Source organism: Botryllus schlosseri, chromosome 8 (genome assembly GCF_051294905.1).
Source record: "Botryllus schlosseri isolate E-star chromosome 8, Bs_hap1, whole genome shotgun sequence".
Taxonomy (NCBI): domain Eukaryota; kingdom Metazoa; phylum Chordata; class Ascidiacea; order Stolidobranchia; family Styelidae; genus Botryllus; species Botryllus schlosseri.
The window spans coordinates 4,805,356-4,819,163 of NC_137243.1; positions in this window are offsets into that span (position 1 = coordinate 4,805,356).

The following is a 13,808-nucleotide window of genomic DNA, read 5'->3' on the forward strand; positions in this document are numbered from 1 at the left end:
CAAGATACACAGTAGGCGTTACTGTGTGGCAGTTTCGATAGCGCGAATTACCTGTTTATGCGACATCAGCATGGTTTCAGTCATGTTGGCTTCGTCGTCGGCTAGATATTTTATGTAGCCGGGATCAAGGCTTTCGAGAGAAACATATATCCCAATCCAGATAGCGAGGCCTACCAAAACTGCACTACAACGCAGCTATCTTTATATGCAAAATAGATGGTGAAATACAGCAAGACATTTGACACCCCTTGCAGTAAAGTATGATACACGATACTAGCGTCAGCTGATATGCATAAACCAAGCATGTCTTAGGTCAATGCACCGCAATATGGTCTTTGGATCGTCATCTTACAGTGAATAACTGAATATGATACGTTGTATCTGAAGTCGTGTCTCCTCCCGTGATCATTAATATTACATCACGTTCAAAAAATAAGAGATGCAAACCGAAGCACTCAGCTGACGTTACCGAGCGCCTTGCAATCACATGCAAGATTGGACAATGGACATCTATGGTGGTTGGCAAGACGAGGAATAATACACAAGGTCTATCAACTAATAACACGTTACTAACACTTTACTATTTCACTCTCCAAAGAGGTGACTGAAGCGATCACTAAGGCGACTGAGCTGGTCCTGGCCTGTCAGCACTGTGATACGATATGCCCACAGCCCCACACTCTAATTAATTGTATTCATATCTACAAACCCTATCTATGTAGGCAGTTTGTAGATGAAATGATGAGTGTGATGACTATTGATATACGAGGAGCGCCATAACTGAGTTCTTCCTAACGGCCTCAACTGAGTAACTCCATAATAATTCTCTTCCGCTAGTCAGACTTTCCACGGCGCTGTAGCGGGTATTCTATTGTTACTACCACGCTACGCGTACTCTCCACGAAGCACAGCTAAGTGACATGACTAGTCAACAACTCACGACCCTACACTTCACACGTTACGTCATCCACTAATAACTTTTGGAACACTCAGCAAATATTAAGTAAAGACTTTTTAACTAAGACGTATCACAAGGCGTGCGTGCGTTACGTAATCGACAGATAGATATATAACTCCACTTTCGGGACACTTGTTTATTTCGTAAAATTCCCAACTACTGGCGATAGGTGGGACGTAAACACCACACCGTCTTATAATGAAGGTGCCCTCTCGACATCGATCGAACAGTGTAAGCTTCCATCGAAGGAATTCATCATCTGTACAGTGTATAGTACATCCTCATGACTTCGTCTGCTAATCTGTTTTACGCACTATGATCCGAATTTACAGGCTATACGCGGCATGCACGCGACGCTAAACCACCCAGAGGCAAATTCGTGAGATGTCTACATCATGTAGTCAACAAACTGCAGCACCCGCTGAGCAAAACTATTTCACCAGTCTTGATCGGTTTTAACTGATTAAATACAACTAATCACGCTCAATCAGCCTACTTCAGGCGGCTGGATACAAACAAATATTGTGCCGAGTGAGAGGCACGGCACAGCAGTTGCAGAATGATAACACGATGACGCACGCGTTAGAACAACTTCGGAGAAATTAACAGTAGGCCTAGGCTAAAATGATTCAAACGGAAGTTTGATAGCGGCTTACTCTCGCATTTTGAACTCGGTCCTGGGAGTTCGTCGCCAATAGTCCAATTTATACAGCGTTCGCAGAGGAAAGTTTGTTTGAAATATGAATACGTATCATGTCAAAAGAGAACTAATCAAATTTAGCAATATAATTCCGATGAGTATCAAATCGTACATTCTATATCTCGTGTATATATTATAATTCGATACGTTCGATACTATAAAGTGCGTATACGAGTGAGAATGTGAGACAATAAGCAGCTTTCCGCATCGTTCAATTGATGCAAAACACGTGGAGAGAATCGAACGTCTGAATTGTTGTCATTTTCACAATGTTATACATGTGTTGGATAAGTATAAAGCGTGTACTGCTAAAATGCTCCAACATAACATGTTACTATTTCGAGAGCCCGAGAACGTGAATTCACGAGGTTTACCATCACCCGTTTACAAAAACTCAGCAAATGTCGGGATTCCGGCGTCAATTGCTACAGTCATTGGTTGTCCTTTATACTTACCAAGCCCATATTGTTGTCAATTTACTACGTCAAAAATGTTATTCACGCAATGTATGTTAAAGACCAGGAGACTTACCTCTTACTTGAGAATTCTTGCTAAACGCGAAATCCTTTGCTTTCACCTTGTATATATCTTATATTAACCTTATACAGAGTATCATTTGACAAAATACATATTCCCTAGGGGACACCAGACTAAAAGTACAAACTGAAATGCAGAAGGATATCATTAGTTTTTTATTTTTATTGTAAGTTAAATTTCCCTTTCCGGTTGTTCAATGCAACGAATGTTGACGGCTACTTGGAAAAACTTGGGAAGATTTGGAACAATCGGTAATAAATATTTAATGCTCGATTGACATATTTCAAGGGATGTTGACAATCGCAGGCTCAATGATGATTTTGTGAACTGTTGCAACAATGTCATTTCCGGCTACTTACTCGACTCAAGTAAACGAGCTCTCTAGGGAATAATGCAATGCATTATTCGACACTACCAGTAGTGACTGAAAACCATTTACAAAATAAAATGGCTTTTGTCGTACAATGTTCCTGAATGCAGACTACAGAGTGAAGAGTCACACACCTGGTCAGGATGGGAAGAGCAGAATAGTATTATGCAAAGCTTCACAGCCCAGAGCCCCTAGTATTCTATTACCGCAATGGAGTAACCTATCCGGTCTGGTGTCTTGTCCTCTCGTGCTATGTATGTCACCAATACACGTATTTTGAATTTTTTATGATCTCATGTTCGCACATTCACGGTTTTACCGGTAGTCGACGCAAAAGTGCAAATTTATGACACTAACTCCATTCGGGTTTATTTAGATTTGATGATATTATTCAATCGTATATTGAAGTTCTGTACCTCCAAGGAGCTCTTATTTTGATTACTGAAAATGCAAGAAAGATCAGCCTAAAAAGACAATTGTCACACGATAAATGGACGTTGTACTGCACTATACTGCGATAGTTTCCATTACCCAATTATATAGTAGATTAGAGATAATAGCCATTGCATGACACAAGCACGTACGTAGTGCGTATTATTTACATTGAACAAGTGGATATACTGCTGACATCTGTTGGTACCGGGGCCATTAACCTAAGCGCATTCAGGCCTAGACATGTAGACGGTGAATGTCGGAATATGTAAGGTAATCCTTCGTGATCCTGAATTTCTTATTCATAATCGTCAATCCGTGGCATCGAGTTGGCATTGACGGTGATGGTGAAGCAAAATCAATTCGCAATATCATCAGCAACCATAAAAGAGGATGGATAGAACAGTGCGTACTGCATAACCAGACTTGCTATGCAGAATATAGCCCTAAGAGACTATGTCACTTTCAGCTTCTTGGCTTTCAGGCTTATTATTAAGAGTTTTGAACTTCGCAATAATTTGGTGATTCCTAACAAGTAATGAATGCTGTAAGAAGGCAGCTAAGATCCAAACCATTTCTTTTATACATCTGCGTAAAGCGTTCTTAATACGAAAAATCATCATACTTGTTAGAAGGACAACACAATCTCTTTTTAAATATATAAAGTATAATATATAATTGGCAATAGAGAATTTCGGTTTAGTAGATACGATCATAGCAACGTCTGTTAAATTTTGTAATCTTGAAAACGCTACCAAAACTGACTTCGCTCGGGAGTTAGGATAGATTAGACAACTCACAAGCGAGTACCTCTCATCTCTCAAGTATTCTATATAATAAAAGTAGCATGACGATACTGATCGAATGTGACAGTAAAGGCTTGTGATTACGGAAAAGTGTATTTTGTGACGTGGGGTTATCATGAGCTGGAAATATCTGACGCATGTGCGTAGCGTAGGCTACGTACCCACGTTAAAGTCACTTATGGACTGATATACAGAATCAGAGCAGTAGTCTGCAAGAGGCAATTATATTAGCAGTCCGTGCGTTACGCGTACCCGTACATTATGGAAGAAAATAGATCGTGGCACGCAGCGCATTTCTGGAAACATTTCGAAGGATATCCACGGTTATTCACACGTCATAGCAATATCGTCGAGTGCAAGCCATAAAGATTAAGGCATAGGCTTCTACTCTATTAATATGATCAATAAAAAGTATATCAAAATGGGGAGAAAACCGGGAATACATTCATAATGACAAGTCGCAAGTCATTGCATAATGTATTGTATAGATTAGGGGTGCTCATACTTTTTTCGGCACATGACTGACTCATAGTATGATTCAACTGGCGGACCATGGTCCGTTCAGTGTGGGACCTGGACCTATTCTGTCTCAGTATTCACTTAGTAGCCAAATCCATTATCATTGATTTGCACAAATTGCAGTAATTTTATTTTTTCTGTTAAGCTCGAGACTAACAATATGTAACCGCGCCTGTATAACCACTAACCAGTAAAAACCTTCACTGGCTTCGAATCGCTCTCATCACTTGGAACCGAGATTTAAAGAACTAGCTAGTATTTAAAAATAGGCGAGTAGCCCTGATCGTAGTTAAACAAGTCCTATGCACGACTTTGTCATCATACACGTTTATTCTGACGAATCGAATCTTACAGGGATGCACTTGCACAGTGCACAGTCCGGACCCCAACTTCAGCAAAGCAGCCTCGTTACTCATGCTAAAACGGTATTAGGACTGTCAATGCTACCTTTGGGATCGACCGTGGTCGCAATCGACGTTTTGGGCAAATCTGATTAAGCTAAATCCATTGATAGAATCACATCTATAAAATGAATGACCCATCATCCCTACTTTAGCCGCCGATTAATTGATGCTGCGGCTGTAGTAGATTCATTCTCACCGCTACACGCTTCGCTGGTTGAAATTTCTACACGAATCTTTCATTAGTGTTCACCTGGCCGTTAAACCGAGAATATCTATCCTATGGTACCGATAACAAACATCGTGTTATCATCGCACGCAAGACGATAAACATTGAGCACATTGAAGAATAAACGGCCCGGGTAGTGAAGTCATGATTTCAGGTAAGATGCATAATATAACTCAAATTTACCCGATAGAGCCTGTATACAAATACTTATTAATCTATGGACCAACTCGGCGTTACTGAGTGAATTCACCCAATAACACAGTTCACACAGTAAATTCTACTGTCAACAGTGATCGTACCGTAATTCGGAACGAAAATCGAGTTCGTGTGTTCAGGAATTTGATAAAAAATTAACGGTCAACTTTAAATCCTCAGTTAGCCTCTTGTCACCGCGGGAATCAAAGTTCATTGTAGGCCTATAGTACATCGTGTTATAGCGCATAGATTTTTGTTTTGTAGATTCATAGATTCATTTGTAAGGAATTTCCAGGTCGATTCCGAGGCTTGAAAATATTACTCGACGAAAACATTACTGCCTTGTGAGTGACGTACATTTATCGTAAGACTTTGTAGGCTACCCAAGGGGTTGGAAATCAAGGGAGACATAAGGTCATGTATTTGCAAGTGTATTTCCCAACAGACATACCACAATTTTAATGAACTGTACGTGTACAGTAGGGTTGTCCAAAATTTGGAAAATCTCAAAAAGTCTCCGTGATTGTGTCTCATTCTATAGATTATTGATAAAAAACAACAATTAGCCTGAAAGAAGCTTACAGGAAAGCCGTTAAGATTTCGGCCAAAGCGTTTGAAAGTAGCTGCTCAAGAATGGGCGTGCCACTGACCATAGAACGGCGAGAAGACTAGTAATCAAATAACCACGGCTCTTGATTGGCTAATCGGCTATGCTTCAATGACCACGGCAGCAGCAGCTTGCTGATCAGGTGGTCAAGAACTCTGCTACCGGCGGGGATTCTGAGTGCGCATTGTTAGTAGTTTGGCAGGTGATGATTTAAGATTAATTCAGGACATGTTGAGGTACGAAATACATGATCAACAAACAACATCTGCTTCACAGAAGCTTTTACAGCATGACTGCTTCATTGTGAAGGAAACGGCTGAAGCCTACATGCCGTGTTTTCATCGAGATAAAGCAAAGGCGCTTATGCAAGTGTTGAGCGAATTCACCGTTTCAGTACGGATCCACCGTCAGTGAATACAAATATATAAAGCTTAACAATGACACTATACGTTGTGTGATCTTATTGGGCTGAAGCTGTAGTATATAGGTGACGTTTTGAATGCTCTAGGGCTCGGCGGAATCAGCCGGTTATGCTTGGCCCTTATCAGATGCTTACAACAAATTGGATGCAGTTGTAGGCGTTGTTAAAGTCCTTAATGATAACGCAGAAAAGAGGTGGTAATGTACGCACACTCGCACAGGCTGTGCTGGATATGGTATGTCAAAGTCCTTATTGATCCCGCAGAAAAGAGGTGTAAAGAAAAGCACAGACTATGCTGCATATAGTATCCAGCATAGTTTGGATATCATATCCAGCATAGCCTGTGCTTACCTTAAACCTCTTTTCTGCAGCATCATTAAGGAATTTGACAACTCTTATGAGTGAATTCAATTTGCTGTAAGTATAACTGCCAAGCATAACCGGCCGATTCAGTCGATCCCTAGAACCTTCAATACTTCACTATATACTACAACTTGGATCCAATAAGATCACACAAAGTAAGTGTCATTGTGAAGCTTTATATATTTGTATTCACTGATGGTGGATCCGTACTGAAACGGTGAATTCGCTCAACACTTGCATAAGTGCCTTTGCTTTCTCTCAATGAAAACACGACATGTAGGCTTCAGTCGTTTCCTTCACAATGAAGCAGTCATGCTGTAAAAGCTTCTGTAAAGCAGGTGTTGTTTGTTCATCATGTATTTCGTACCTCAACATGTCCTGAATTAATCTTAAATCATCACCTGCCAAACTACTAACAATGCGCACTCAGAATCCCCGCCGGTAGCAGACTTCTTGAACTCCTGATCGATCAGCAAGTTGCTGCTGCCGTGGTCATTGAAGCATAGCCGATTAGCCAATCAAGAGCCGTGGTTATTTGATTGCTAGTCTTCTCGACGTTCTATGGTCAGTGGCACGCCCATTCTTGAGCAGCTACTTTCAAACGCTTTGGTTGAAATCTTAACGGCTTTCCTGTAAGCTTCTTTCAGGCTAATTGTTGTTTTTTATCAATAATCTATAAAACGAGACACAATCACGGAGACTTTTTGAGATTTTCCAAATTTTGGACAACCCTAGTGTACAGACAAAGTTGAAGATTCGTGACGTCATAGTAGCACAAAATCGAAGTTCATTACATTGCATTCCTAAACTGGTCGTCTGGTTCTAGTCACCATGAAATACACTGTATACTAGGGTTGTCCATAATTTGGAAAATCTCAAAATTTATGCGTATCCATGTCTCATTATATAGATTATAGATAAAAACCGTCAATGAACCTGCAATAAGCTCACAGGAAAGTCGTTAGCTACTGTCAAACGCATTTAGACAAATGTTAACGTAGAGTGGGCGTGTCAGCGACCATAGAACGGCAAGCAGACTAGTAATTACGAAATCACGGCGCTTGATTGGCTAATCTGCTATGCTTCAATGATCACGACGGTGGCGGCATGCAGATCAGCTGGTCAAGGAGTCGGCTAACGGCGGTGATTCAGTAAGCGCATTATAGGTTGGTCCGCAGATAATGATTCAAGAATAAATTCAGAACATGTTGAGTGACGAAATACTTGATTAACAAAGAACAGCTGCTTCACAAAAACTTCAAATACACGACTTGATGGCTTATTGTGAAGGCAACCGTTGTAACCTGTATGCCTCGTTTTCATCGATGGAAAGCAGCACAAAAACACGAGAAGAAATATTGCAAAGGCGCTTATGCATGTGGCGAACGATCTTCTAGTTTCAGGGAGGATGTTTCATGATTGAATACAAATATAAAACTTGACATTGACACTGCTGTGTCTGATCTTATCTTGTCATGGTAGCCTATATAATTGAAGTCCTAAAAGCTGTGCGGGCTGGATAAATCAGCCATTTATGCTTGGCACTTGTCACATTCTTGCAGCATAATGAATCATACCCGCGAGTGCTGTCTAAGTCCTCAATGATGCCCCGGAAGAAGGTCTAAAGGCAAGCATAGACTATGCTGGTAGGACTAGTAAAAAGACTGTTCTCTTGCATGCTTTAGCATGTCCATAATGAATCTTAGATCATTACCGGCTGCATCACGACTAATGCTTGAATCAAACCAGACATGGACATAAAAAGAGAATGCATTGAAGCGGTGCGGTAGTTAAATTTCTTTAGAGTCCCAATGCAAGCAACCTGGTCGGCCCACATATCTTCTGAGCATACAGGATTGTGTCCAGAATCCATCTCGCATGGTGTGCTGCACCAGTTTGGCGATAACTAATATACTTTACCTGCACTGCACCCAGAAAAGCAGGATCACTTGGCGTTATCTCAATAATATCAGATGCTTATTTCTGGGATCCATAAGTTCACAAGCATTTGCTGTTTCACCTCTGTCATGCCTGCAAGAGGGTATTGTTGTTCTGAGCCTATCGTCATCTAGTTCTAACACTAAAAATTCAATGACCAAGTGTCTCATTTTAGTCACAAACGTACAATGCACTTACAGAATCATCATTGCCGTTAGCGTACTACTTGAACGTAGAAGCACATAATCAGCAAGCCGCCGTGATCGTGGTCATTGAAGCATAGCTGATTAACCAATCAAGAGACGTGATTTTGTGATTACTAGTCTTCTCGCCGTTCTATGGTCGCTAATCCGCCCACTCTATGGCAGCTACTTTCAAACGCATTTAGACAAATGTTAACGACTTTCCTGTAAGCTTATTGCAGGTTCATTGACGTTTTTCATCAATAATCTACAGAATGAGACATGGATACGCATATATTTTGAGATTTTCCAAATTTTGGACAACCCTACTGTGTAAAAACATCGTTTATGGCTCTCTTGGAAAATTATCTGCTTCAATTTGGCTGAGACCCATACCCTATCATCAAAAGAGTCATATATATCTGGCAACACATAGTTTGCTGACCACCTGGCGCATCCAATTTGTATATAATCAAATTAATCACATTGCAGGTGGTTCCATTTCAATCTCGCGTCTTTGTTAACAAGCATAACCCGTAGTAAAGAGATTACATCACGCTTTTGCAGCACAGGATAATACGACGATTCACAGACCAGCTCCGATAACATGAATAACAAGTATAGTTGTGGCCCGTAAAAGACATATCTTTCAGTTTTCGCCGCTCCCGGTACCCTCGTGTGACAGTAGACTAGAACTAACCACAGCTACTCTACAGCCATTCGCGTGTTCTGAAGCTCACATAGTTCACTCCACGTTGAAAATGTTCCGCTTTCGCTACATAATGCGGTCGAGTTATGTCAGCATTATTTCCTGCGTGGTTTGATACGTTCTTCGGCAGGAAACAATGTAGCCGCTCGAACGCCAACTGTCTGCCGATTGAGAATGGTGCTTCACAAAAAGGTGAGTCCCATCGCTAATTTTATGGGAAAACTGTCACGTGCGTCGGCGGCCTTTGACTTCACAAGAACTGTGCCGACATTGGATTGCGCTGCATCTGTTTTTAGAAATGAAAGCCGGGAGATTGGAGGTTTAACATTTGATTGAAAAACGATGCGCGGGGTCGTGGGTTCCAGAATTTTCAGCTTTTCCAAATTTGATTAAAATTAGAATGCAAATTAGACTAGAATTAGAATTAACGCTATACATTTTTTCAAACTTAGATTAGGATTAGAATTACCAAATTTGCGAAAGCTTGTACGTTGAATCAAAGTCAGTTCATATCAATTCAGTTCATTCTCATGAGCATGAGAATAGCAAATGTCTGCACAGAAATTTTGGCTCATTTTGCACATTTTGCCCTTTACTGTACATGGAAGCAGGACCGTAACTGCCGCGCCACAAAGCCTTTAATTGGGGGGGGGGCGAGCTCGAAGGAGGCTCAAAATTATTCCGTGAATTAACATAAATCATAGACTATTTTCTCGGAAATTTATGCTACTCTTGTAAAAAATTGTTCGCGCTGCGCGCGGTTTCATATTGTCAATTATCTTGATTATTGGTGGCCCTTCCGCCGACAATGAACGCATGCTCTACAGAAATGGGCACTTCGGCGTCGGCCAATATCGCGCCATGACGCACCAAAGACATATGAAGTTATAGGCCATGTAAAACGCGACTCCAAGAAATGTGTCAGAAAGATCAACAGCAAGAAGACCTTGGCCGAAAACCACTACCTTTGTGCTGACCGAAAACTTCGATATATACATATATGTTTAATTGACCATAGGCGCCTAAACGGATGGCGGCGAATGTCCCTGTCGTGGCGATCTGAGCCCCACAAGACAAATGCCATCCCGCAGGGAACATTATTTGTCAGTAAAGAAATACCAATTTGAAATCGTGTACGTTTTCTAGTTCAGTACGTTTGAGCGATTTCAATATCTTTTGACATAGTAAAAAGGAGATCACGAAACGGCATCACGTAAGGAAGTCATTATACCAAGGGGTACGCCCGAATATATTTAGTTATTATTTAGGTATCCTATCTTTTCCGACGCACCTCACTCAGCTCTACCGGTAAATCTGATTACGTGAGCAGGAAGGGGATAAAAACTGACAGCAATAGCCTATATATGCATTTCCCGATCATATTGCCCGATTCAATGATGATTATAGTAAAATTTAAAGAAATTTTTCGTGCTTCGTGCGTGTAAGCCACACGAGCTAACTCACTAAACGGCCGCATGATAGCGGGAAAGAGTGGCTTGTTTAGGGGGGTCTGGGGGAAGAAGCCCCCAGAAGTTCGGTTTATCACCCTATGTGGGCCCAGGACCTAGGTTTTGGGGAGGGACTGACGAAGTGCTGTTACGGTCCTGCATGGAAGCATTTCGCAAGCCAGATTAGAATTTGAATTAAAGCAATGAAACATTTCACAAATTAGATTAGAACGAGATTACATGCATTTCGCTCTAATTACTCTAATAGACTTCTAGAATTATCTGGTTGTCTATGTCCGTTGGGTTCTCATACATCTACATCCGGGACGGGCAACTTCTCCAGTCAGCGGGCCTGATATGGGAAACTGAAGTACTTGGCGGGCCTGATTCCTGAATCGATGCCTTCATTAATCGCGTATTCATCCATATATACAAGGACTAACTCGAATATAATCTCAACTTTAAGTTTAAAGCATAGCGACCAAAAACAATATTTATTGAATTTATAAACGTAATGTACTTCAATGAGACATCTGTGGTCGATCAAAGTTGTCAACAGGTTCTTTGAACTCTGTCTGCATGTCAGAGTAGCAACCCTTGGTAATGTAAAACCAGGTACTGTGTGCGGACCGTTCGTATGTTGCCAGACCCTGATCTACAATCTACATGCTGTACGTCGTGCTTTAAATCTTTGCTCTCTCGCAGCACACGCCAAACCTGTGTTGTAGCACCAGCACTATATAGGCTCATGATTACTAGGGCAAGTTTTTGCAGCTTTTGCAACTTTTTTTACAGCTTCTGGCCGCTTCCTAAATACTCAGACTTATGTAGTATCGTCTTTCAAGCTGTTTGGAGGAATCTTACATTGCAACTTTTTGCAACCATTCTCTATTTTTCGTGCAACGTTTTGCATCTTTTTCGAGTTTTCATGCAACTTGTTCCATCTTTTTTTCGATTTTTCATGCAACTAACTTTTTACTGAAAATATTTGGCACTATATGTAAATAGATCGCTTGATTATTTCACTGGATTTTTAAATTTGAGGTCCTTTCTGATTTGACGTACATTCAGGCTATACTGGCGAAAATTATATTTTCACTGGGTCAATTTTATCAGGCTAATGATTTGGTTTAAGTCGCCAGAACTGAGTTTTGCTACAGTGCCTTGCATGCGAATCGATTCGAGTATCCCATACCCTTATAATTTCAAGGAACTTGTCCATACATGCTACTTTTTAGTGCAACTTTTTTGAAAAATATATGCAACTTTTTACTGCAACTTTTGTGAAAAATAAATGCCACTTTCCACGGATTTGACTGCAACAAAAACTTGCCCTCATGATTACACATCGAATCACATATTTCTATCGATTCCAGCACCGCGATAACACCAATAATTTCCGCAAAGTCTAAACCAAACTACCAAATAAACTGTTTCTAATGCTCTTATGGTGTTATCAATTCTGATACTACGCTACCAGTGACCTATGATTCAACCGTACAGTACATACGACATTATGTAGCAGGTTTTTGAATCAGGAATCGCAACAAATGCTAACACTATTTGCTTGCATTGTTTTAACGATGCTTTAAGTATTGATCAAGTTACGTTGGTAGGAGACTGCACGTACACACCTTAGCCATATTGAATGTACGAAGCATACCTGTCCAAAATCAACGCATGAATGCAGACTCATAGAGTAACCAGAACACGATTACGAGAAACAGAAGCACGTAAAAATGTATTGGGTGAGCTTACTCAAACAACGCACAAACACTCCGAATGACATATGTCCGGAGAGACAGGTCACTATTACGTCAAGGCAATAGATTACTTTACCGCTAATTATGTATTAACGAAGATCTTGCGAGGAACGTTACCAAAAGCCACATCTCATCGCACAATCGCTAGCAATCGTCTCGCACACATTGAATCATAACAGATACGGTTATCACGATATTTTCAAAACACACTGCGGACTAGCTTAGCTAGCTTCACTCCCGAAAAGATCTTGCTAATAAAATGTTAATTGGGCAATAACATGAACTCGATAATCACAAAGTATTGATTCCTACAGCGTTCCCTCAGGCTCATTGGCCAGAGGATAGCATGTTCAAAGAGTATCAGATTGCGGAAATAATTATCTTAGTTACGTTAAAACAAATCTATGTCCCGTCTGTTGAGATTGTTGGAAATTCAGTCAATAACACTCCCGATCGCATGAGCTATACCCAATTACCCATAAACATCACGAGTACATTGTTCGTTCGCGAAATGTTAACTACCAAGTCCAACGAAGAGCACCTATAATATGACCGGATCCCAAAATAAGCATTTCATATAATGCATAACATAGTAACATAGTATCACAAGCGTGTCACAATTTGCACAGCTGGCATCTACACTTCGTTTATGGATCTTGTATGTAACGCCGTCTTGCGAAACGCTGATACGTGCACGATACGCCTGAAGTACTGCTTTACTACACTTGACCCTGATTTCACTACTAAATTGCTGCATGAAGTGTTGGTGTAGTTGAGCTAGTCCGCACGGTAAGCGGTCACGAGCAACATCACCCTGGGTTCCTAAGATATCCCGTGCTCGAAAACACTAAGTGTACGTGAGCTATTTCCTGCTTAGCACGGCTAATGACTGCATATGCAATCAGTGCTCTGGCTATTGATGGCATGACTACGCACATCTATATCAACAGCTTGTCAGACGGTCTGATGTCATAGAACGCCTGCTCTATAACGCGTCATGTGCAAAACGCAGATGAGAAAAACCATGCAATTCTTAACAACATCACGGTACGAGCCTATATCCGCGTCTTGTTAAGACCGGTGTTATCTTCTTGTAATATACTTGAAGACATGGAGAGGTAAGGAAGATTTTAACGTCGCTTAAATAGATTTGAGATTATCCAGCCAGAAATGGGTCGCTGAATTACGTCACATCAGTCCTGTTTCGCATAATCCACCATGAAAGCGTCT